This window comes from Tenrec ecaudatus, chromosome 5 (assembly GCF_050624435.1).
Source record: "Tenrec ecaudatus isolate mTenEca1 chromosome 5, mTenEca1.hap1, whole genome shotgun sequence".
Taxonomy (NCBI): Eukaryota; Metazoa; Chordata; class Mammalia; order Afrosoricida; family Tenrecidae; genus Tenrec; species Tenrec ecaudatus.
The window spans coordinates 91,918,059-91,945,557 of record NC_134534.1 but is presented as its reverse complement, the minus strand read 5'-3'; the positions used below and the strand labels follow the sequence as shown (position 1 = coordinate 91,945,557).

Sequence of the window (27,499 nt, the reverse complement as noted above, 5' to 3'; positions counted from 1 at the left end):
TATATAATTCTGCAAGACCTTAATAAGAAAAAAACCAATCCAATTAACAGCTGAGTAAAGGACATGAATAGACATCCTTCAGAGACCACACCAAAAAGATTCTTAGTGGAAACCCCCATTAAGTGAATTGGGTTTTATCTTAAACTCACCCACAGCAGATTTATGGAACTGACATACAACCTTTGACTGTGGCTGAAAGGCCTTGTTGAAAGAAGCAAATGACTGCTATCCCAAGGTTATGGAATTGGAAATTGTTGGACTTTGGTTGAGATCCCACTGCTTTAAGAGTGCCCAATGAATGGTGGCCTGGAATTACCATGTTGTTGTTGTCAGGTGCGATGGAGTCAGTTCCAACCCATAACAACCCTATTTTACAGCCGCTGTGTCATTTTGTCTCGAGAGCCTTCCTTTCTTCCATTTTATCAAGCATGATATCCTTCTCCAAGGACTGGTTTCTCCTGACAATCTACCCAAAGTATGTTAAGACAAAGTCTTGCCACCCTTGCCTCTAACTTGCACTGTGACCACACTTTTTCCAAGACAGTTCGGTTTGTCCTTTTAGCAGTTGTGATATTTTCAATATTCTTCTCCAAGATCACAATTCAAATGCATCAGTTCTTCTTCAGCTTTCCTTATACAATGCTCACCATTCACGTGCATAAGAAACAATGGAGAATACCATGGATTAGATCAGACACACCTTATTCCTCAAATTAACATCCTTGCTTTTCAATACTCTAAACAAGTCTTGTAGAGCAGAATTACCTAATACAACGCATCTTATGATCTCTTGACTGCTGTTTCCATGATTGTGGATCCAAGCAAGACAAAATCCTTGACAGCTTCAACATTTCTCCATTTATCATGATGTTACCTCTTGGTCAAGTTGTTTGGGTTTTTGGTTGTAAGCCATGCTGAAGGCTGCAATCCTTGATCTTCACCATTCCTCCTCACTTTCAGTGAGCACAGTTGTGTTACCTGCATATCTCAGGTTGTTGATAAGCTTTCCTCCAATTCTGATGCCACATTCTTCTTTGTGCAATCCAAGTTCTCATATTATTTTCTCAGTGTATGGACTGAGTAAGTAGGGTGAGAGGATACAACCCTGTCACATACCTTTCCTCGTTTTAAAGCAGGCAGAATTTCCTTGTTCTTGTTCTCACAACTCTCTCTTGATCCTTGTACAAGGAGCCATTAAGTGTTCTGGAATTCTCAAGGTTATCCATCGTTTATTATGGTCCACACAGTGGAATGCCTTTGCCTAGTCAATAAAACACAAGTTCACATCTTTCTGGTATTCTCTGCTCTCATCCATTTTCATCAGTAATGATACCTTTTTTACCACCTCTTCTTTTGAATCTGGCCGGAACCTCTGGCAACTCCCTGTCAGTGTACTGCTGCAAGTGTTGCTGCATGATCTTTGGCAGAGTTTTACTGGCATGTAATAGTAATGATATCATTCTATAGTTTGAGCATTCTTTTGGGTCACTTATCTTTGGAATGGGCACAAATATGGATCTCTTCCAATCAGTTGACCATGTAGCTGTCTTCCAAATTCCCTGGCATAGAGAAGTGAACTCTTCCCGTGCTTCATCAGCTTGTTGAAACATTTCAATTGGTATGCCCTCAATTCCTAGAGCCTTCTTTATGGCTAATGTATTCAGTGAAGCCTTAGCATCTTCCTTCAGCATCGTTGGTTCTTGCTCATATATTATATATTAAAACGGTGAGATTCTGAGAAGTTCTTTTGGAACAGTGGTTCTGTGTATTCTTTAGATGTTTTCTTGATGCTTCCTGCACGAGTCAACATTTTGTCCACAGAATCTTTCCGGATTGCAACTCCAGGCTGCATGTTTCTTGAGTTCTTTCCGTTTCAGATGCGTTCAGCATGTTCTTCCCTTTTGGTTTTCTAAGTTAAGGTCCTCGCACCTTTCATTATATTTGGCTTTGTGCGCTCAAGTTGCTGTTTGGAATTTTCTATTCAGCTCTTTGCCTTCATCTTTTCTTCCATTTGCATTAGCTGCTCTACAATGAAGAGCAAGTTTCACAGAATCACTGTAGCAAAAAGAACTCAAAATTTCACCTGTTTCTCCCTCTTGATCCAAACTGATTTAGTTCTAGGCTCAAGTATTTCTTGCTTGTTGGACGACAAAAATTTCTTCCCTGACTTTTTAAATATTGATGGTGCTCTTTTCTTTCTTACTCTTTATTTATATTTTATGTTTATATTGCTGTTATTCTTGCCATTTTATTTTATTGGTTGGGTTTTCCAGTTTGTGAAGCAGAGAAAGAGTGGATGCATAGAGATAATAACTGATGCAATGGTTTATTGGGATGTGCAATGGGGGTGGGAGGGTGAGGGTGAAGGGATTTGGGGATCAAACAATGAATGCAGGTAGGGGAGGGAGAACTAGAACAGATTGTGATGATATATTTACAGCACATTTTAAAAGCAATTTAACCATGCGTGTATGATATGTGAACACTAAATCAAGAAAATTGCTAAAGAAAAAGAAACCAGACTTGACCATTGGTTACTATGGGTGAAGGGAAAGAGTTGTTGCGTAGGGAGAATTGAGTCTATGTCAATGGTGGTGGAATAATTTGAAAAAGGAGGTCAACAATGGTTGTACAACACAAAGTATAATCAACGTTACTGAATTATACAAGTAGAAGTTGTGGACCTCCAGAATTTTTTGTTGTGTGTATATTTGCAAGAATTAGAAAAAATGTAATTAAATGAATAACAATGAGTACAAGAAAGAAGAAAATGTTCTAGAATTGATATGGTGATAATTGTGTAACTCTTCTTGATATGATGGAATTATTGTGTGAAATGTGGATGAAGTGCTAATAAACCTGTTTTAAAAAATCATCAATGAAAAATAGGAACAATCTTAGGGCCCTCCTGCATCGCATGAATATACTATTAAACAACTGAAAAGACACAGATAACAGAAGATAACTAGAGGACAGGGACCTCCTAAAAATTAGACACTGTGCACATCAAAAAAGTTTACCAAAGAGTAAGAAAAGTACTCACAGATTGGGAAAATATTTTTGGCAACTACACATCAAAGGACTAATCTAGAAAATTTATAGAGAATTTCAACACCTCAAAAAGGAAAGATAAATTAAAAATGGGCAGAAGGCATGAACAGACACTTTACCAAAGAGGACATTCAGGTGGTGTGGTGAAGTGAAATCTGTTTGTATGATTTTTCTATCCACAGTCTTTGGAATTCCCACCAAATGACTGGGTTAGAATAGGCAAACAAGGTATAGAGGATTCTAAGAAGGGATTAGTAAGTTTTACCATTCTGCTAGGTAGAAAGAGAACCATTGCTGAAGCAAGAAAAGAGAATCCCACAACTGCCAAGAAAGAAGATCGAGAAGTTAAGTTCATCTGAGATCTTTGCTTAGAGAGGTGGTAGAGGAGCATGCTGAGACCGTGAGACCGTGGATAAGCAGATGAGTGGACCTGGTACCATGAGAGTTGTAAGTATGAAGCCTAGGGCATTTGCTAATCATGAGGTCAGTAGTTCAAAACTTCCAATTGTTTTGTGGGAGAAAGATGAGATTTTCTACTTTCATAAGATCCACAATCTTAGAAACCAACAGAGGCAGTTCTATTCTGTTCTAAAGGGTTACTAAGAGTCTGAATCTAATCAAGGCAGTGAATTTAGATTAAAGGAGATTAATAACATTTGCTGAGTAGGGCAGACACCAAGGGATCTATTGTGTGAGACTGAGCACTGTTAAAATACAAACAAACAATGTGCCTTTCAGCATGGCTAAGAAATATTTCAGTCAAAAGAACTGTGTCCTTAAATTTCTGTTCCGGAAAAATAATTCTGATCCTGACTTGCTATCTGTTGGTGGTCTTAATAGACATCAGTAATTGTGAGTATTGTCTGTGGGTTTTTTGTGGCCATTGTCATGGGTTCTTGAACTCAGCAGAGAAGTACAGTGTCTTGGGAGGGATGATTGGTGTTAAAAAGGGTTGGAGGATGGAGACATCTGCTTCTGCCTCATGAGAGGAGACCTTGGAGTGGTGAGTAGGTGGGTTCTCCCTTTCCCTTTGGTAGCCATAGAAGTCAGATATGGCCCCTAAATTGTTTACCCATGTGGCCTATGTAGCAATGCTTGTGATCTTTAGTCATTAGAGCAATAAAATTCACGAAATAATGAGATATCAACTCACCCCAACATTAATGGGAAAAAACCCCACCAAAACAGAAAATAACAAATGCTGCTAGTGGGACTGTCAGATGGTTCAACCTTTATGCAAAGCAGGGTAGCTCTTCCTTAAAGTGTTGGGAATAGAAATGTCATATGACGTAGCAATCCCTCTACTTGGTATGTATCCTGGAGATATAAGAGCTACAAAGAAAATGCAAATAGAGATATGAATATTCATGCTCTTTACAGGAGTCTTGGTGGTACTGTTGGGGAAGCACAAGACTGCTAACTGCAAGGTCAGTGATTAAAGCCCACCAGTCAGTCCATGGGAGAAATATGAGGCTAGCTGCTTCTGTAAAGATTTATAACCTTAGAAATCCTCTACCGGGTCACGATGAGTCAGAATGGACTTGATGGCACTGGGTTTATGTTCCCCACAGCACTTGTCACAATAGCAAAAAGATGGAACTAATCTCAATGCCCATCAATGAAAGGAGGGATAAGAAAACTTTGATACATATACACAAATATTGCATAGTGATAAAGAATGATGATGAATCCGCAAAATATCTCATAACATGGATGAACTTGGAAGACTGTGCTAACTGAAATAGATCAATCACCAAGGACAAATATTGTATGAGACCACTATTGTAAAAAAGTCAAGAAAAAGGTTTTCACATCAAAAGATACATTCTTTTATGATAACCCGGGTGGGGGGGAAGGCAAGGAATATCGCAGACTGGAGGGTACAGAAGCGTAAACTTGAACAAAGGAGGAGGCAGGCATACGATAAGAAAGAGATTTTCCAAAAAATAATGGAAGCACATGAAGACACAGTCTTGCAAGTGTTAAAGACAACAGAGGTAAATCCTGTTCTATACACAACCTTGCAATAATTGTCCGTAAACTCTGAGGAGATGCAGGAGCATGGTGGGTAATGTTTTGGCCTGCTATCCGAGGTAAGCAGTGTGCAAATGCCAGTCATTCTGAGGGAGAAAGGTGAGGCTTTCTACTCCAGTAACGATGCACAGTCTTGGAAACTCACCAGGACAGTTCTACGCTATCCCATAGGGTCGCTACTAGTCAGAATTGACTCAGCGGCAATGAGATTTATTTATTTATTTTTCATAAGTAGCTATATGGATAGAAACAGACAAAGCTGGAGACTAGTATACATATTTACGGTTGCTGCAAATATATCCATGGATGTGGTGGAGCATTCAGGAGACCATGTTATGAAAATTTCCTACCTATAACTAACCATCCTGAGGAAATGAGTTGCTGGGCCTGGGAAATCAGGATAATTGTCTCAGGGGATATGCGATCAACGCAGAGCTCAGTGATCTCTCCTGCCATTTCGTGATTTTTTGCATGTTCAGCCTGCTTTTCCAAGATCACCCTTAATGTCCATTTCTTAAGAGATTTGAGTCATGATTGTTTTTGTTGTGAATTTCACAGCTTACCAGCACTGTGCACTACTGTACCTTCTCTCCTCCTCCTCCTTCATCTGTTATCTCCTTACTTGTTTACACTCACAAAGGTCTAGGCCTCCAGGTACCTGGGCCTCTGCCTCATCTCCCACATTACTAGTCAGGAAAAAATGGAGGCTCAAAGTTAAGGGATTTACCCGTCCTTATAGGTACAATCAAGTCAATAGAATGTTGAGACTGGCAAGGTGCGATGTAGCAACGATGAAAAATACAACTTTCCTCTAGTTCCTAAATGCTCTCCCTCCCCCCCTATCATGATCCCAATTCTACCTTACAAATATTGCTAGACCAGAGGATGGACACTGGTACAGATAGGAACTGGAGACACAAGGAATCCAGGGAGGATGATCCCTTCAGGACCAGTGGTGAGAGTGACTGTACTGGGAGAGTGGAGGGAAGGTAAGGTGGAAAGGGGGAACTGATTACAAGGATATACATATAACCTCCTCTCTGGGGGATGGACAACAGAACAGTGGGTGAAGGGAGACTGGGCAGGGCAAGATATGACAATAATTTATAAATTGTCAAGCGTTTATGAGGGAGCGGGGAGAGGGGAAAAAATGAGGACCTGATGCCAGGGACTTAGGTGGACAGCAAATGTTTTGAGAATGATAAGGGCAATGAATGTACAAATGTGCTTTACACAATTGATATATGTATGGATTGTGATAAGAGTTGGCTGAGATCCTAATAAAACGATATTAAAAAAAAAAAAGAATGTTGAGCCTGGGAATACAATTTTTTTACTTGACTCTGAGGAATCAGACCCTAATTTCACATTTGCTATTAGAACCTTCATTGGTGTCCCTGTCCCTCAGTAGAATTGGGGCATGGATATTTATATTGATTTTATTTTAATTTTATCTATCATGTACATAGATAAACAATCATATCCATATATACACATATAGTTTGGTTCACTTTTCATGCTCTAGGGTTGCAATGAGCACGGAGTGAGATGGACTTTGCTGTGTGCTCTGGGCAGCTCACACGTGTATAGTAAACGAGTTCACTTGCTTCAGGGCCCCGTGATATTCACCACTGCAGTCCCCAGCGTGGCCCCACTGTACCTCAGGACTGGACGCAATTCGTTGTAATCAAGGTCCCTCAGCATCACTTGAGTTCACAGTCTAAGGCCTGAAGATGTTGATGAAGGCCCCACAAGCTGATGGTGCAGGTGGACACTGCCCTTGCTTCAGCATGTTAGATATAATCCTGTGGAAGTCATGGTGCAGTCCTTGGGTAGACCAGATGGTGAACAAGCTCAACGTTTGGAGATTTGAACCCACCTTCAGGTGCCTCAGAAGTACGACTTTCAAAAGGTCGACTATGAAACACAAGGGAACACTAGGACCACCTCTGACACACATGGGACCACGACAAATTGGAAACGACTTGATGGAAATTCTTTTAACGAAACACAAAGTGTGGGAATGGAAGCACAGGAGATTCCGTGCAGCCTGCATTCTAGCTCTTTCTCATGATAACTTCTGGATGCTTCTTGCTTGAAGAACTCAGAGAGGGGCGGCCTGCTGTCAGGGTCCAAATGAGCAATCAGTTGGAGAGCATGTCAGGGTCCTGGGCCATCTCAGATGTGAGCACTGAGCGGGGGATGCTTTTCTCTAAGTCTATGGCACTTGCGTGGACACACACCTGTTTCTCCCACTTTTCCAGGAAACGTGTTTTCTTCAAGGAAATCCTTCCAGGAAAATACACCCACGATTAGAGCCCTGGGGAGCCAGTGTCAGGAACATCTGATTATTGTGTAATATTTGATTATTGCATAGCATGGAATATAAATTAATAAAGAAACTTAGCTGATAAATCCTTCGGGTCTGCCCCTTGATATTCTGCATCCTTCGACTTGCTGGCTGACAGAACTCTAAACGCACTGCCACTGAGTTGTTTTTGACTCATAGGCCCTCTATTAAGACAGAGCAGAACTGCCCCTATGGAGTTTCCAAGATTTCAGATTTTTTCTTTCTTTCTTTTTTTAAAATCATTTTATTAGGGGCTCATGCAACTCTTATAACAATCCATACAGACGTCAATTGTGTAAAGCACATTTGTACATTCATTGCCCTCATCATTCTCAAAGCATTTGCTCTCCACTTAAGCCCCTGGCATCAGGTCCTCATTTTTTCCCCTCCCTCCCCGCTCTCCACTCCCTCATGAGCCCTTAATAATTTATAAATTATCATTTTGTCATATCTTGCCCTGTTCAACGTCTCCCTTTACCCACTTTTCTGTTGTCTGCCCCCCAGGGAGGAGGCCACATGAAGATCCTTGTAATCAGTTCCCTCTTTCCAACCCACTCTCCCTCTCCCTTCCCAGTATCGCCACTCACACCGCTGGCCCTGAAGGTATCATCCACCCTGGATTCCCTGTGTTTCCACTTCCTATGTGTACCAGTGTACATCCTCTGGTCTAGCCAGACTTGCAAGGTAGAATTCGGATCATGATAGTGTGGGGGGGTGGGGGAGGTGGAGGAAGCATTTAGGAACTAGAGGAAAGTTATATTTTTCATCATTGCTACATACACCTTGACTGGCTTGTCTCTTCCCCTAGACTCCTCTGCAAGGGAATCTCCAGTGGCCGAGAAATGGGCTTTGGGTCTCCACTCTGCACTCCCCACCTCATTCACTATGGTAAGACTTTTTTGTTCTAATGATGCTTTATACCTGATCCCTTCGACACCTCGTGATCGCACAGGTTGGTGTGCTTCTTCCATGTGGGCTTTGTTGTTTCTGAGCTAGATGGCTGCTTGTTTACCTTCAAGCCTTTAAGACCCCAGACACTATATCTTTTGATAGCCAGGCACCATCAGCTTTCTTTGCCACATTTGCTTATGCACCCATTTGTCCTCAGTGATCATATCATGGAGGTGTGCAGCCAATGATAAGATTTTTTGTTTTTGATGCCTGATAACTGATCCCTTTGGCACCTCGTGATCACACAGGCTGGTGTGTTGATTTCAGATCTTTACAGAAATAGAAAGCCTCATATTTCTCCCATGGAGCAGTTGGTGGTTTTGAATGGTGGACCTTGCAGTTAGCAGCCCAACTCATACACCATGAGAGAAATTAATGTTCCATTCTAATCAGGAATTCCCCTTCATACGTTAGAAGTAGCCAGAATTGCAGCCGTGGGACCAGCTTTTGTGTTAATGGATGATACTCACTCAAAATAAACTCACTGCTGCTGAGCCAATTCAGACCCAGTGCTGAAATGTTTGTGCAGAAGCCGACTAGCAGGGTCAGCGGAAGCGAAGCGGCGGTCTGATCCAACAGCTGACCTTTTGTTTTATAGCCAGGCATTTGACCGCTGTGTCACCGTCCTACATGGACGACCCCACTGCCTTTGAGTCGACTTTGACTCCTATTGACCCTACTGCACAGAGTAGGACTGTACCACAGTTTTTGAGACTACGTGTACGTGGTGGGGCAGATAGTCCTCTTTCTCCAGAGGAGCTCACTGTTGAGCTTGCACCTGTGTCATTAGCAGCCCAGTGCTTAACCCACTGCGCCACCAATTGACCTGGGGTGGATGTGTAGGTTGAAGCCACTGCCCTTTTGCTTACCAGCACGGGCTTTAAACCTTGGCAGCAGTCACCAGCCCTCCTTTCTATAGAGTGCAGCCTTGGAAACCTCAGGGAACCCCTTCGTCGTCGCTATGGTCACCATCATCAGTTCCACAGCACTGAGGATATGCACAATTGGTCAGTAGGATTTTTGCGCCACCTACTGACCCACTTGGAGAAAAGTTTTTGAACTAGAACCAAATGGAGAAATCCAGATGGAAGCAACGAAATACCATTATTCCCAGAGTCCTTGACCGGAAGTCAACTGTTGGTGTGTTATTTGCTGTTGGAGGCATGGACTCAACAAATGGAGCAACAAGCATGGACAAGCACTCTCTCTGAACCAAATGTGGACTGATGTCGAAAACATGAGCAGGAGGCAGCTGCAATTCGGTGTTGCCGTGTTAGATGACACACAGTACATGGTGAGAGACAAAGACGACAGAAACCTTTGAATACAGTGGAGTGCTACAAGCCCCAAACAAAGCCTGCACCATGACGTGTGGCCATGGCCGTGGTGTGGCCGTACTGGAAGGCCCATGTATTCAGGACGGCATGGTGGGCAGCGTTACCTGAATACAGTAGAGATGGGACCGACAGGCTCGCTAGTGGAACTTTGTTGGTGCTCTGCCCACCCACAGGAGCACAGTAGGTGTGGCAGTACTCAGTGGGAACCTTTATGCAGTTGGTCTCGATGGAAGTTCATGTCTCAAATCAGTGGAATGTTTTGAGCGGCACACCAGTAAATGCACAGTATGTACACAGATGTCAAAAGGGAGAGGTGGGGCAGGCGTAACCACCTGGAATGCTGTCTGCCATTTATTGGAGGGCCTGATGCTCCTGCCTCCAGCTTGACTCCAGGTTTGCAGAGATATGGGCTGCAGTGCCCTTTCTGAGCCCCCGCAGAGATGGGGTGAAGGGTCCGTGTGCTCGGTGATAAACTGTATGCTGGTTCAGGTACGGTGGACAGACTGACCTTACTACTGTGGAGGCTTATGATCCTCAAACAATGATGGGCCCAGGTTGCTCCACTGTGCCTAGAAACAACCGGGGCTTGTAAAGCATTAATTTCCTACACGAAGCTATTGTTTTTTTTAGGAATCCAATTGTTCTGCTGTCAATGATATCTTTCTACCACATTCTTGACAGAGCGCCTCTGATAGCAAAGTGAAGCTGTTAAACCACGGGAAAAAGATGGCAACAAACCAGATTAAATACCTTGGTCTTCTAATAGAGTAAATCAAATCTGCAGCTGGTAGGCTGTGAGCATCTGTGACAGCAATACTTTACTGCATAACCCAATGTTAACTGGGACATCTCATTTATTCTTAGCCAAACATTTTTACCCACACTCTCCAGATTCCTTTATTAAAGTGTGAATACACCAATTAACATTTCTAGAGTTGTGCTTCATAATGTTTTAATCATATGTATATTTATCATACAACATTAGTCACAGTACATTTTGTTTCCTCACTATACAACCACAAGCACTATTTTAATGACCTACTAAAGACTATACTACATAGTATTTTCCAAAACAGGTACATATTTTTGTGCCTGTGCTCTGGTTGTAGATTTTATTTCTAAAATTGGTTTAGTCCCATAAGTAATGAAAAGCATAAAAGCGTTAAAAAAAATGATCAAAAACTCGACACAATCTTTGGGAACTATTTACATATTCCTTCCATTTCATGGATACTAACCGAGAACTAGATGTTATTGAAGCAGGTACATTGAAATGTGGTCGTTTGCATTACATTTAAGATATGCAAATGTATGTAGAAAAATTAATGCTATATACTGTGTAATGTTCTTTAATCTACCTAGCATTTCAGTATGAGGATTTATTTCATTGTGCATCTTGAAAAACACTTTGATTTTACTTTTTACATTGACAACATTGGTTGGACCTCCTTTTGTTCCAAGTCTGCATTCGCCTCCCCTCTCTTCCCATATAAGGTCTCTATGAGTCTGAATTGACTTGATGTCACAGATTTGGGGGAAAGGTTTGTGAAAAACTGTACCCCAACAGGAACCCTGGCAGTTTCGAAGGGTTTGACTTGGGCTGCTAAGCGCAAGGTGGGTCAGCAGTTTGAAATAACCAGCCACTCTTTAGATGGGGCTTTCTACTCTTGTACAGAGTTCAGGCTTGGAAAACCCACTAGAGTAGTTCTACCCTGTGAGTCGTGACCCCTTTGGGGGTCGAATGACTTTTTACAAGGGTCACTGATTCATTACAGTAGCAAATTACAGTTATGAAGTAGCAACAAAAATAATTTTATGGTTGGAGCGTCACCATCATAGGAGGGACTTGTATTATGAAGGTTGAGAATCACAGGCCTAGAGGGTCACTATCAATCAGAATCAAGTCGATGGCAGTGAATTTGAATACGCCAACAAATTTGGAAACCTAGCATAAATACACCATTTTCTAGAAACATGTTACTTAACTAAATGAACACAGACTGAGGTAGAAAATGTGAACAAACCCATACAAAATAATGGAGCCCTGGTGGCTTATTGGGCTATTAATTGCAAGGTCAATGGTTCAAACTCATCAGTTGCTCTGCGGGAGGAAAATCAGGCTTTCAACGTCTTGGAAGATTTAGTCTTGGAAACCTACAGCAGTCGTCTGATTTAGGATTGCCTCCATAGTAGTGTGTGGTTTGATTTGGATACCAAAAAATGAAAGTGAATAGGTCATTGTGATAGGCACGTTTATTGTGCCAACGTGGTCAATGAACACGTGGGATTAATTGAAGGGCAAAGAGATAATGGCTTGACCAGCCTCACCTTTCTTGTTTCTTGCTCTTTGATGATCGGACTAGTGTACCTTGCTTGTTCTCTGCATCAATTTGCAAGCTATACTACTTGTAGGACACCTTACCTGTGGATTGTGTTGCTGTAGTTTGAGGTTCCTTTAAGACCTGCTTCACCATGCTACTGGAATATACATCACCTGAGCTGAGGACTGTCAGACCGTGTCATCTGGCTGACTATTGGTGACTTGTCTTGCTGTTTGCTGCCTGTGCCCGGATAGCCTAAATTGCTCTACAGAGGACTCAACTGTCTGCTTCTTTGACTTGCAATTAGCATCCCTCAAGACTTGAAAGAATGCCAGTGTATTAGCTGTCTCATGGAAGTGAGTTGCACTGAGACATTTGTACTGCACTTTAATTAACTGTTTATTTCTTATATTATCTATCTATATAAATATTTAAAATCATAAGTGCCCTGGTTTTGTTTCTCTGGAGAACCCTGTCTAACATAGTCATTAAAAAATACTCAACCAAAAAAAATAAAACTCAACCAAAAACATCTTGGTGCAGCTTCACTGGTGAAGTGAACTAAGAGAAGAGTTGGCACCAATTCTATTCAAACCATTCCAGCACATACAGAAACCATTGATTGAGGCGAATATAATTCTGATACCCAAACCAGGAAAAGGTATGACCCAAAAGAGGAAATTGGAGACCAGAGGACCTGATGCAAAGGACTTAAGTGGAGAGCAAATGCTTTGAAAATGATGAGGGCAAAGAATGTACAGATGTGCTTTACACAAGTGATGTATGTGTGGATTGTGATAACAGTTGTATGAGCCCCTAATAAAATGTTTAAAAAAGAAAATTGTACACCAATTTCTCATGCAGATAGACACAATTATCAACCAAGTCCATACCATTTATGCAAGTTATACATTAGATAAAGAGTGTTTTGCAGTTTTCTTTGAACAAATCTTTTTTCTGATTAGATTTATTCATAACTATATCAATTTTTTGTTTGTCTATTGAAAATGGTATTGTTTTCTTGAGTTTTTAGAGTTCCCTTTTTTAGAGTTCACCTCATTAATATGCAGGAATCTGATTGATTTTGTATGTTGTTCACAGATTCTGACACATTTGAAGGCATCTTTCAATTGTTACCAATTTTTTTTTGGCTAGTCTTTGGAATTTTCTAAGTATGAAACTATATCATCTGTAAATAAGGAGAATTTCATTTCTCCTTTTCCCATTTGGATTCTTTGATTTCTTTGGGTTGTCTAATAGCTCTGGCTAAGACTTTTAGCACAATGCTGAATGAGTGGAGAAAGAAGAAAATCTTGTCTGGTTCCTAGTTGGAAGGGAAATGCTTTCAGTTTTCCCCATTGAGCAAGATGTTAACTATTGATTTTTTATATGACCTTTATTGTGTTGAGAAATCTTCATTATACTCCTATTTTGTTGAGTTTTTGTTGTTGTTGTTGAGTGTTTTCATGAAGAATTCATATTATTGTCAAATGCCTTTTCTTGTGTCCATGATATGGTCATTTGGTTCTTTTAGGTGTTGGGTTAGAGTGATTGTTTTCTAATATTCAATCATCCATGCATACCTGGTGTGAATCCCCATTTGATCATGTTGAACTGTTGTTGTTGTTTTTTTACATTTTATTAGGGACTCATACAACTCTTTTTTTAAAAAACGTTTTATTAGGGGCTCATACAACTCTTATCACAATCCATACATATACATACATCAATTGTATAAAGCACATCCATACATTCCCTGCCCCAATCATTCTCAAAGCATTTGCTCTCCACTTAAGCCCTTTGCATCAGGTCCTCTTTTTTATTCCCCTCCCTCCCCGCTCCCCCCTCCCTCATGTGCCCTTGGTAATTTATACATCGTTATTTTGTCATATCTTGCCCTATCTGGAGTCTCCCTTCCCCCCCTTCTCTGCCGTCCCTCTCCTAGGGAGGAGGTCACATGTGGATCCTTGTAATCAGTTCCAGGGGCTCATACAACTCTTATCACAATCCATACATATACATACATCAATTGTATAAAGCACATCCGTACATTCTTTGCCCTAATCATTTTCAAAGCATTTGCTCTCCACATAAGCCCTTTGCATCAGGACCTCTTTTTTTCCCCCTCCCTCATGAGCCCTTGATAATTTATAGATTGTTATTTTGTCATATCTTGCCCTATCCGGCGTCTCCCTTGTTGAACTGTTTTTGACATACTATTCTATCTTACTGAACAGAATTTGTTAATAACTTTTACACCTATGCCCTTATGGTATGTTGGACTGCAGTTTTCTCGCTTGGTAACATCTTTGTCTGGTTTGGGTATCAGGGTTTTCCTCACTTCATGAAATGAGTTTAATGTCCTTTTCTGTATTCTGGCAGAGATTTGTAAAGCTGGTGTCAGCTCTTCTCTGAATGCTTGGTAGAATTCCCTGGTGCAGTCCATTGGCAGGTTTTTAAGTGATCTGGTCATTTTCTTCTTTTGTTATAAGTTTGTTGAGGTTTACTACACCAGTCTGTTTTAATCTAAGTAGATCATATGTTTCTAGAAATTTGCCCATGTCATCTAGACTTTCAAATTGGTTGGACTACAGTCTTTGTAGTGATGTGTTATTTTTTCTATTTCATTTGGTTCTGTTATGATGCCCCCTTTCAGCTCTTATTCTTGGCCTTTGTATCTTCCTTTCCTTCCTTTGTTAAGGATGCAGCAGTTTGTCAATTCTGTTGATCCTTTCCAGGATCCAACTTTGTGCGTTGTTGCTTTTCTCTCGCTCTCACTCTCTGTGGTTAAGTTCTTGCAGCTGTAATATTTATCATTTCTTTTCTTCTGATGTAGGTTTATTTTCTTGTTCTCCTTTGAGGTGTTGAAGATAACGGATTGAATGATTTTGGTTTGTTCCGCTCGTTTCCCGTGTGTATTTATTGCGATAAACCGCCCTTTGAGTGCGTTTGCTGTGTCCCAATGACGTGTGCATGTTGTGCTTTCATTAGTGTTCATGTCAAGGAATGTGTGGATGTCGTTACTGTTCCCTCAGTTTCCAGTAGTTCTTTAGCAGTGTGTTGTTAGTTTCCCACGTCTTTTACTTTTTGCCCTTGCTCTTTTGTTAATTTTAAAATTTATAGCACTGTGGCCAGAGAAAATGGATTGTAGGAGCTCTTTTTCTAATTTAAGGCTTGTTTTGTGTTCTAACATAGGGTCTTTCTAGGGAATGTTCCACGATTTACATTTTTTTTTCCAAATTGAACATTTTATTAACATGGTAACATGTGCACACACACTTGCACACTCAGCATGATCTGCCTGGGGGAAAAGCCTAAATATGTCTTTAAAAAAGTCCTGTTGCTTTTCATTATTGCAGACAATTATGTCCACGTTACTTACAAAGTGATTTCCAAATCTTTCCAAGGAAGCCAAGTTTGAGAGGGAAAGAAAAATATCTGGTGGAGGGGGGGGGTGAGGGGGGGCGGTAATTCAATAGTGGCACCACAGAGCTTTCTATATGAGAAAGCTGACATAACATGAACTTTTGCTGTGAATTTTCTCTGTAAATTAAAGGGAGAGCTCCATCAATGGTCAGAAATTCAGAGAAGGCGGTGTGGAGTAGGCTGGTGCCTACTTCAAATTTCCTCACAGCATTGTGCAGGGTCACCAAGAAAATGCCTAGTCTTTCTCTGGAACCAGTTTCAGACTCTTCTAATTGCAATGATCTGGACCTTGTCTCTGAGCTTAAAGTGAACCCACCGGAGGGAAGTCATTAGAGGGCTCACGGCAGATGGTTCCTGTGTTGTTAAGGAGTGAGGCCTACTTGATCTAGTTTCTCTGATTTTTTTTGTCTACTAAGCAGATAAAGACATTTCAACTTGCTCAATACAGGTATGAACATGCAGCATTATAACCTGGGTGGTGATGGGTTTGTGCTCAATAATCACTATCTGGACATCAAATGTCCATCCATACTGACAGATTATTTGAATCACAAAGTATGAATCCTAGAAGAATCTCCTTTTCTTTGATCCCTTTCATTCTGATTTTGAGGTTTTTCACCTGGGGCTACAGTCAGGCACTACATCACCAGAGAGAATTCCAAGGACTTCCAGGTTATGCTAAAAAGAAGGCCTGGCTTGTTTGGCATCATTTCAAGGTGCTGGCTTTTGCAGATTGATCCTCATCCCAACTTTCCCAGGACCACAGTAACCATTTGCTTGTACTTATCCACAATTGGCAACCTGATTGCTCCTCCAAATGATCTATTGAAGTTTGGCGAAAAATCCAGATATGGAATCCACTGGTAATGATAATCCACTGTAGCAAGGACAGAAACCTAATTGCTCTTGGAAATTTGCTTCTGTCAATCCCAAGCAGGGCATAACATGAGTGTTTTTGGGGGGATTTGTGTTAGGCTGGGTTGACTAGAGAAACAAATCCAGTGACACTCAGATATATGTAAAAGAGAGCTTTATATCAGGAAGTAATTATATTTCAAGCAAACAACCCAGTCCAGTCCAGATTCAGTCCACAAGTCCAATACTAGTCTATAAATCCCTCTTCAAACGTATGCAGCCAGCAACCACATGTAATGATGCAGGATACAGGATGATCACAGGTTCGGTGGGTGCCAAGGGTAGATCCAATAGTGGTGAAAGCATCATAGGACTCTTGAAGTGCCTCACCAAGTGGAAGGTGAAGGCAGAGAGAGGTGGGGGTACGGGGTGGGAAGAGGTTCCCCTCCTTATGAGAAGACCATACCCATAAGGAGTCACCATCAGGCTAGACTCCACCCCTATTTTATAGATCTTCAAGGATAGAAGCTGACTGTCTTCAGAAGTGTCACTTGTTTCTTTACATTACTCATATCTCTCATTGCTCCAATTTACTGTTGGATCCTACATCTTACTACTGAGTGCAATTAAGTATTTTACTCTGGATGTCGAGGCCGACATGGCCTGTCCTCTTTGGTCTGTCCCCTCTTTTCAGTTCCACTTTCAAATGCTCCTCACCTGGTAGAGATCACCAGCACTGCCAAAGCAGCTTGAGCTGCACCACCAATCAAATTTGGAACAACGCTTGTGCAGCCGGGCATATCTAGGATTGTGAAATGCTTCTTTTCTGTTTCAAAGTGACACGACCCACTTCTAGCTTTACCCCTGTCGCACTCTGCCTGGTTTGTGTCTAAGGCCCAAGACAAGTACCAAGTTTCTCTCTTTTTCTCTTTGGCTTCCCCGTTCTTATTGCTCAAGTGTCCTTTTGTCCAACATTGCTGTCATATACACTATTTGTCCGCCAATGATGCCAGCATCGACATGCCCGAGGAATATGACATTGACGTGTTCTTTTGAAGGAGCCCCAGGTGGTGCCACCACCGATTTGGGTTTGGGTATTTGCTTATCCGCCATCATTTCTTGGGCATTCTCAGACTCGGCTTCACTTAGCTCTTTGTGCTCACAGGATTCTCCTGGAGCCGCATGTATTTCTCTGCTTTTCCTACAACTTCTGTCCGTGCCAGGCTAACAACTGAATGTGACCGTTTGCGCAGCGGTGGCTGTTCCTCCAGAGAAGGCTGCCGGTGCCTCGGTGGCTGGCTGGTCCGATTCGAGCTGGCGGGCCTGGTTCCGAGGTCCAGGCCCCGCGGGTCCTCGAGGAAAGTGATGGACACCATCCCCAGTGTCCGTGCGGCCGCAGCTCGCGATCCCACTGGGCATTCGTGTGTGCAAGTGGGTCTCCCACCCAACCCCGACCACCTCCTAAACAATCTACTTGTACAAATTAGCCAATGCATTACTTATTCAGCCTGTGAGTACGTTTACTGACTGGCCCTAACCATCATCAAGCCAAGAGATAATTTCCAAGTGCCTTTGCAGAGTGACTAGACCTCCTGGGCCACCCAACTTCTTGGAGCCCTTTCCTGCTGCGGGCAGTCTTGAGAATCGTCTTTTCACTAGGTATCAGTTACAAACATGGCTCTGTGCAGTGCTCAGCTATACAAGGAAGCTGGCAGGCAGCACTTGAAGCATTTGAGCTCTAGTAATGTGTCTTGGTCTGAGGGTAGCGCTAAAGAATGAAAATTAAGTCATCATCTTGGACACAAGCAGTATTTTCACTCCTGGGGTCTCTTACGATTATTTTCTCAAGTGTTGCTCAGATGCGTTTTCCTTCTTGCAGCCCCAAGACTAGCACAGGAAGCAGTTAAGACAGCCGTACACACCCACTGCCAGGAATAAAGCCGGGCAGGAGGGAATGAGATGTTATTTGAGCTTTGTTTTAATCTGGAGGGGTAAAAGATTGGAATTGTAATGTAGTTAAAGGTGTGCTTTGGGGGCTATTGTGCAATAAAGTATTTGATCACGAGGTGGTAGTATTGCACTTCAGAGGGTGGTCCAGAGTGAGCCGCATAGTCAACAATTTCCACACAAGTCGTTCACGGGTGTTGGTTATTGTCTTCCATTATTTCCAGCTGGTTGTTCCATATTCGTTCATCTGTTTTCACAGCGCCTTACATTCTCCTCTTTGTTTTAAAGTAAGTATTATTTGGTCTAATACCAGAGATGATTTAAAGGAACACAGTATGTATGGGTTATGTTCAATTTTTTTGCTATAAGATGGCCACAAAAGTTGGTTTCGATTAAGATTTGAAGAGTGTCTGAGGTAGTCTCTGTGAGTCCTCTAGTCACAAACAGCTCAATTGTATGTTTAAATGAAATTTGACGTTTTCTACACTTTCCTCCAATTTTACTTGAGTCCATGCTAATTGGAGCAGTCATCTCGTTTTTCTGTCTCTGGGCAGATTAAGCCATGGTTCTTGTAGACCAGCAGTTTTCAACCTGTGGGTCACAACCCCTTTGGGAGGTGGGTCGAATGACCCTTTCACAGGGGGTCGCCTGATTCATAACAGTAGCAATATTACAGTTATGAAGTAGCAATGAAAATAATTTTATGGGGTTTTTTTAGGGGGGTCACCACAACATGAGGAACTGTATTAAAGGGTTGTGGCATGAGGAAGGTTGAGAACCACTGATGTAGACTATTTTTGCAGCCCCGCCCCCAATCCATTCATATTTATATATGTCTTTTGTTACCTTTAGACGCATCGTTGTCACTTTATAATAGAGGACATTGTAAACCATCCTCGTGGGTTACAAGGTAATTTTATTGATATTATCACTAAGTTTAGCCAAATGATATAGAATTTAAAACACTATTGAGAAAGGTAAATTATACATGTTTTGCATTAACCCAGGGACTTACTTTACAAGTATTTTCCCAACTGACTTTTTTAATGGGGAGTACAATTAAACCTGCTTTGTCCATACACAGAATCACCACAGTGGTTCTCAACCCTTCCTAATGCTGTGACCCTTTAATAGAGTTCCTCATGTGGTGGTGACACCCCACCCCCAAAAAAGACCATAACATTATTTTCGTTGCTACTTCATAACTGCAATTTTGCTGATGTTATGAATCGAATGACCCCTGTGAAAGGGTCATTCGACCCCCAAAGGGGTCACGACCCACAGGTTGAGAACCACCGCCATAGGGGCTCTTTGAGATCCTTTTATGCCCTGACCCAAGTTGAGTCATGTGTGTCACCCCAGAAGTTATCAGGGAAATCCCTGTAGGAACGATCCTGGTGCCCACTTAGTAGCCAGGTGGTTGACTGTTCTAGGTTGTCTGGATCAAGAGTACCTGCCAATGCCCAGATAATGGGGAATCCTCCGTGGTAACCACGAGTCAGATCGATTGCACAGCCGTTGGTGGCGGTGGTGTGACATGCAGGTGGAAATGTGTTCATGGCTTATGTGCCCAAAGGGAGATGATGACTTGTTAAAGTCCTATGGATAATACCTTAGAAGTGTTCCATAGCCACTTTTCATAGTTCTGTGATTGAGTAACATTATTGTTAAAGATTAAATCGGGTCACCCCCACATTGTTTTGGAATCCTATCCTGTTTACCCAAATGGATAGGATCCCATTTGGGAATAGGGTTATTATTCTTTTTTGTTTTTGTACATTAATAACAGTCATAATAGAGTAGTTTGTGTCCTAAACATGACTTCTCAGTTATAAAAAAGCCGAGTAGACATAAAGTCAAATGGGACTGGGAGGTGGAGAAAGGCTAGGTGCTTCCTGAGGATTACCAAGGACTAAAGCAGGCGAGGATCTTCCCCGAGAGTAGAGAGAGCCTGAGAAAGCAGCTGGACAAAGGAAAACCTGAAAGATCTCAGACCTCCTACCTTCTGCCAGCTAGCACTGTAAAACCTCCTTTCTCCCTCAGGGAGAGCACATAATTTTTACTATCCCTTGGATACCACTATGTATTGAAACCCAGTTACTCAACTACGCCTTTGTCTCAAAATAACTGGCCTCTAATTGGCATCTTTTGCAACGGGCAGCTCAAATGGTGCTACCATCATTTGCATATGTATTCAATACAATACCCAACAGGATTGTGAACATATATACATGATCACATTTTAAAAGTATTTCGTTGCTTAATTATTGTCTTTTTCATAAAAAATATTTACACCCATAGTTAAACAAGAGGTCATCTAGCAGGGAAGCAACAAAGGCCACATGGAAGAAGCATGTATGATCCTGAGGTATCAATAGAAAAAGGTATCAGATTCAGAAACAAGCAACCAAATCGATGTGACGGGGCATGGATGTAATGAAGACCCCAAACCCACCTGTAAGCTAATTGGACAGTCCCTCACAGAAGGCGTGATAAATCTAGGGTGTGGTATAGCACTAGTGAAACACATAACTATCCCCTGTTCTTTAATATTTCCTCCCCTTATTATTGTGGGTTTTATTTGTTTTACCTCATTAACCACGTTAGACTTTTGTATGGTCATTGGTACACTTAAGATTGTTAATACATGAAAGTCAGGATAGATAACCCTTTAGAAACAGTAACAGGAGTAATGGTTCCCTGAGGGTATGGGAGGGGAAGGGGAGCTGACAGCATTGATGACTGTATAACCTCACTTGAGGGGAGTGAACAACAGAATTGTATGGGAATGGATATATTGGATGGTGTAAGATATGGCAAAATAAAATAAATAAGTAAAATAAGAGTTCCTGGGCAGGGGGGAGGGTGGGGGAAGGAGGGGATAAAAGGGAGCTGATATCAAGGAGTTCAAGAAGAAAGAATGTGTTTTGAAACTGATTGTAGTAGCAATTTTATAATAATGCTTTATGTGATTGAACTATGGAATGTTATGATATCTATAAGAGCTCCCAGTAAAATGATTTTTTAATAAAATAAATAAATATCCCCAAAGAGACCTTGTCAGCTCACTCCTTTCTTAGAGAAGGAGCTGTGAGACTGTTGCCCAAAGGGTCATCTGAGAGACAACCAGCGATACACACATATCTCTTAGAAATCTATTTTTAAATATGATAAGGCCAATAGGATGTTTATTAGCAACAAGCAGCATGTAGTCTCATTGAAGTGCTCTAACTGAAAAATGCCAGTTGGACAGTGAGACCTCGGTGATTATAGTACATATGTTGAGTAAATGCCAGTCTTTCAGTAACTTTATTAGTGCACAGATAATGTGGTATATTTTCTAAGATTCCCATGTTGTGTTCTGTGTCTTCTTTTGCCCCTGTAATAAATATAAAACTGGACGCTGATCGTTTGGAGTCTTAGAAAAATGTGCATTTGTTATAATTATTTATAAATATATCATTCTAGCTAATCCATGAATATAATCTGTTACTTGAACATAAAGACCTTTCTATATCTTGGAAATATGTGCAATATGATTTAAGGGCGGTACCATATTTTAAGTAACAAATGTTAATAAACAGCAAACAAAATTTTGTTTCTGTTAGTCGTGCAGCTCACCTGGGTACAAGGGGAAATCAAGCATAGCTTTCTTGATCTGTCCCCTTAGGAAGGCCATTTGCTGTAGGATTGTCTTCCTGTTCTCAATACAGAAGCCAGCCTTCTTGAGGGTAGGCTCTGTCCCCAACAAAATCAATTGTAACATTGACATAATTGGACTGTGATAAGTATAATTGAACAAATGAGGCTTCTCTGTCATTAGATGCTCACAGTAGTTTACTTATTTTCCAAGTGCATTATTGTTCAACCTTTGTGCCAGAGTTCAAGCTAAGGAAAACCTGTGAAGGCAGGCTTTTGCATGTTTGCATGTACAGTTTGTAATTCCTTTGATCAGAAACCATGTCATGATAAAACAAAACTGTACAGCACATTTGGAGCAACGCTGACCCTGTCCCAGAGTCTTGGGGGTCTTTGGAAGGCACAGCTGCTGACAGTCCTATCAGTTTGTGAAGTGGCTTCATACGGGAAGTGGGCGGCTGCTCAGGTTCCTCAAGAATGGCTACTCTTTGCCAGGTCTCTTTGTGAGGCCTGAGTGTTATATCCGTAGGAAACCCGCATGGAAATCTGAGTAGTGCCTTCCCGTAATTCCCTGGTGGAGATCTTTCTGGGGTCTCTGTGGGGGAGTCTGTTTATAAATCTGCGTGTGAAGGTCTCTTCATGAGGTCCCTGGTAAGTCTGTGCAGAAACCTGCGGGAGGTTTCTAAGGTCTCTGTGAGAGGTGTCTGCGGGGAATCTGTGAGGTTCTCTTCACAATCTGTTTCCTTGCGGGTCTCTGTGCTTTTTCCGTGGAAGATCCACTGAAAGCTCTCTCTGGGCAGAAGGTTTCAGTGGGTTTTTACGGAGAGCCCCTGTGAGTGCTTTGTGGAACTCCTCTTCCTGACTGGCCTTCCATTGCCTGGAAAGGTATGAAAACCTTGGAGGTGGGAGCAGGGGGAAGGACAGAGAAAGGTAAAAGAAAAGGGATCCCCAGTGTTCTTGTCCCAGTCAGTATCAAACAGAACCATGACACTGTACCCTGGAGTTGGTTCCAACAGCCACTGATCACACAGAGCATTCGCTAATCAGTTGTCCTACTTTGAATGGACCCTTTTGCCTTCTCATGTGGGTAAAGCAAGCCAAACCCACTGCCATCGATGATTCCATTGTGAGATAGTTTATTCTGCCAACCTGGCCGATAAACACATGTGGAAATAATTGAAGGGCGGGATAATTAATTGAAGGAGGATAAATGGCTCAGTGAGCCTTGCCTTTCGAATTCTCGGGTCTCTTGCTTTCTGATGGTCAGACCAGGGTGCAGCTGCCTTAGCCAGTTCCCTGCTTCATCTGGCCATGCTCACTTGCTGCAAGACATCCCTGAGGAGAAGCCACATGGACCTACCCCGATACAGCCCTGGGTGCTGGAGCAGCCGCGCAGAGACTCCTGCCAGCACTGAGATGCTTATGTATTCACTGACTCGGCTTTCCTCCTGCAGTCGGCATCATTGCGTGTGTTTTGTGAGTTGGAGGAGGACTTTGTGGATTGGTGTTGGACAAATGGGCTAATGTTGGATTTGTGGGCTTGGGCAGCACTGGGTTGGGATGTTTTCTTGATGTGCATTTAACCTTTATATAAAACTCTCTCATACATGAGTTTCTGTGGATTTGTTTCTCTAAAGTCCCCAGATTATCACACATTGCAACCCATAGTCAGCCAATGGAGGGTTTTAGAGACTGTGACTCTTTTACTGAAGCCAATGGCCCTATCTTTTCCCCAAGGAGTAGTTGATGGATTTTAATTGCAGGCTGTGCAGTTAGAACCCAGGGCCGAGCCCGTAGCACCAGGCTCCTTGCTCATGTTGGCTCCTGGCTCATGGCCTGGAAACAGGGAAAACCTGTGCTAGAAGAGGAGGGAAGATGGGGATGCTTGGACTGTGTCCTATTTAGACATGTCACAATCTCCTTGTGAGTGTACATCCTGATTTCCAGAGTCTCCGCAGTAAGCAAGGACTGGGAGCCAGGTGTCGCTTGCTTTGTGGCCCTCAGCTCCTTCATGCTCCCACCTTCTGGGCTTTGGGGAGAATTTTTTGAAGTACATGGGTGTGAAGAGCACCCACCTGGGAGTCACTAATCCTCGACTTCTCTGAGTTCCCTAATCCTGGTTTCTCCCCATTAACTCATCTTTCTTCCACTTCAGAGGTGAGGATTGAAGAAAACTGTGCCATTGTACTATATTATTGAGAAAGTCCATTTCCCTGTGTGAAGGCTTCACTTACTGTGTGAGCCTGGTCTTTTCTATAGGACATTAAGGCTGCTGGGTTGGAAGCTTAAGCAGGGTGGAGACCTGGTCCCTACCTTCTCTCCCCTTCTAGGCTTGAAGATAGTGAAGGCAGCTCAGGTGCTTCCTTGTTTAATGCATCATCCCTAAACCGCTTTGCCTTCTTTGTGACTCCAACCCTTTAAATTCTTCTTTACTGCACCCCACACTAGTCCCACAGTGCCCAGTTGTCACTGCCAATTATACACGCAGCTTGCTCTCTCTTGGTTTAGATAAAGAAGAATGGAGGTCACCCCTCCACAGGGCTGTTAAGAGGATACATCTTCATTAGTTGCTAACCCTTAGTGGGCAGCCACCTGGAAGCTCCCACCCATGTGTCACAGAGCTAAAAGTTCCACTCTTGCTGTTTCTTTGGAATGTGAGAGATGCAGAAGCAGGGGGTGGTATGACTTTATATGTTCTCGCAGCAAAGCTAAGAGGGGGGCCACTGGTAGAGCCACGGGAAGGGGGGCCACGTGAAGCTCCCAAATGTCCCATTCCCACTTTGTGACCTGCGAAGCTACTCTGGTGGAACACTTGGTGGAGCATGAGTGGGGAAGTTCACCCCACTACTTCAACTCCAATTCAAACTCACTGCTGTGGAGTCGATGTCGATTTGTGGGGACCTTGTAGGACTGTGGAACGTCTTCTTAAGGTGTCTCAGGCTGACACCCTCCTAGGAACAGGCAGCCTCCTCTACCTCTTCTTAGACCTGCAAACCCATCCCCTTGGAGCTAAATCCCGCTTGAGGTAGAGGAGGGAGGGGTCGGTGCACCGCAGAGTGCTGAGCTCCAAGAGCCTAGCACCTTCAGCTGCTGCCTCCTTTCTGTAGAGCCAACTAGAACCCAATCTCCTGGGTAGCGGGGTGAGGAGGGCTGAGCTGCCTTGGGTAGGCAGGCAAGGTAGAGCCAGGAGCCCCAGTGAGCATTGTAGAGCCTTTCCTGGGCACAAGGGTGCATGACTGCCCCATGTTGTGTTCATGCCAGTCTCCCATGCTAACCTGCCCTCACAACTGTTTGCTCTCAAACACACATGAATGGACTTCAGAAATTGTGGAGGTTCCCCATCTGGAACACATTTGTCCTACTGTGAATGGCCTCCGCACATCAACCTGAGCAGCTCTACAGCCGCGCTACCTGACTCCGACTGCCTCAGAGCAACGCAGACCTGCTTACCATTGTCAAAGTGCTGGCCTCAAGAATACTTGAGGCTTTCGGGCCCATCTGCTCCCTGAGGTAATTACAGTCACCCCCATGCTGCTGTGGCGGCCAGCACTTTATCCCACCCTTGGCGCAGGCTTCTCCCTAGACACTGCAGTGTCCTCAGTGTCCTGCCACCCCAGGTGCTGCCCCAAAGAGCCTCCAGGGGTTACTCTAAGCCCATGGCCCACACCCAGGGCTTGTTCCACCCTCAGCTCCTGGCTCACCAGCGTCTCCAGCACCTCCAACCCTTTGTTGCATGAAGGTAGGGGAAGAGGCTAGACTCAGATGCCCGGATGTGACCATGCCTACCTCAACTATCCCCCTTTCAATGGCAATTAACCCTACAGCTCAACTAGGCCCTGGACCCAAGCAGCGTCCTGCATCAAATCAACCAGTTTTGCCAGTGGAGGGCAGGCATCAGCAGTACCTGAGTATGGGAGGGCCAGCCCCCTCACCTGCACTCTGCTCATCAATTCAAGCACACGTGCGTCAACTCACAGCATCCACACGCCAACACCTTCATATGTGGTCAGTTTCATGGAACAAATCCATCAGGCTACAACCACACTGCCCACTGCAGGTCTTGTCAACTTGCCCTGGGCATCTCTCGAGAGACCGTGAGCTATCCTGGGGACCTCAAGTCAGTCACCTGGAACCAGCACTAGCTGGTCCACCTACAACATATGTGCAGTGAGGTTGGGGTGATACTAGCCACTAGTGGCTGCTGGCAAGCATGCAAGAAGGATGCGCGTTGACAGGGTCTGCCTACCCGCAGGAACTCTGTGTGGCACAATCCTTCCATCTAAGTCACCGCTGGAGAAACTGACCCTATCTCCACCAGCCAGTGGCCTGGCAACCTCACTGGCCAACCCCTGTGGAACCACATTCTGCTCCCTCCCAAGAGCAACAGCGAAGGGTCGTAAGGACCTTGCCATGCCATTCTTCGGTGAGCAGTCCATGGATGCCCCCAAACCAAGATGTTGGCAGAACCATTCACCATCTAAAGGCTCCCTCTTTGTCTCTTCTTATTTTCTGAGCGTGGCTGACTTTCCGTCCTTGACATTCCTTGGCTTGTAGTTGCACGAGTCTACGTAGCATACCCAACATCCATTTCTCACCATTGCCCCTCGAAACTTTCAGCTCCCAAGCCCTCCACGGAAAAGCAAACCCCAAAGCTACCTTACCTGAGGAATTATATAGGCAAGGGATGATCACCCTGGAGTCTAAAATTGAAACCACCATCAACACTAAAAAATGTGAAAGTGCATTTGTTTCTCTCTACACTAGCTAATAAGTCTTGCCCTGCTCTGTAAGTCTTAAACGTGTGTGTGTGTAAATATACAGAATGGCTTCGAGTCCCATTGTGCATGGTGACACCACAAGTATATTCATCCCCAAATTCAAAGAAGAAAGGGGGAAACCAAATTCAAGGTAGAAAGAAAGCAGTGAAAGACAATTGGAGCCAGATCTTGGGGTGGGGGTCTTCAGAGGTTGTTCTCATCTTGACCACCCCTCCTGAGCCAGATCTTTACACACTCTGAGCCAGTTCTTGGGGGAGGGTCTTCAGAGGTTTTTTCATCTTGACAAATCCTGCGTGTTCATACACGAGTTTTTGGTTAGGTTGGTTTTTGTTTTTGCAGTGACAATATTATAAAAACAAACTTTAAAACTAGGACATCTGAACAGGTGTCAGGAACCTGGGATGGAGGTAGATGTGAAAAACCACCGTCTACCTCGCTCCATGCCCTCCGCATCACTTCTAGAAGCCAATGCACATATTCAGGAGAAGCAGACGATGTCTCCTGCTCTATAGCACAATATGGCAGAGACAGAAATCACAACCCTCTGATGAGGAAAAAAAACATATGTATTAAGGAACCAGAAATAGCTTGCCTGGGAAAAGCTGTTAGCGTAGACAGGATGTGTTAACCCAGTGTGGACTGACTACTTCCCTGGACGGAAGGTTTATTACTAAGCAAGGCTGTTACAGAAGCATGCTCTAGTTGACCACATGAGCCACATTCCCGAGGACAGTGCCGTGGGCAATGGTGAGAGAGACCAGGGGCATTCCATATCCTTGATCCATGCAGCTGTGACTTGGCCAGGCACAT

The 27,499-nt window shown here is 43.2% G+C and overlaps 2 pseudogenes; one reads left to right on the top strand and one right to left on the bottom strand.

Moving 5' to 3' along the window:
* Positions 1-15,855: 15,855 nt before the first annotated feature.
* Positions 15,856-17,701, bottom strand: LOC142449184 (eukaryotic peptide chain release factor GTP-binding subunit ERF3A pseudogene; annotated as a pseudogene).
* Positions 17,702-20,699: 2,998 nt separating this feature from the next.
* Positions 20,700-26,465, top strand: LOC142449183 (protein FAM222B-like; annotated as a pseudogene).
* The last annotated feature ends 1,034 nt before the right edge of the window (positions 26,466-27,499 follow it).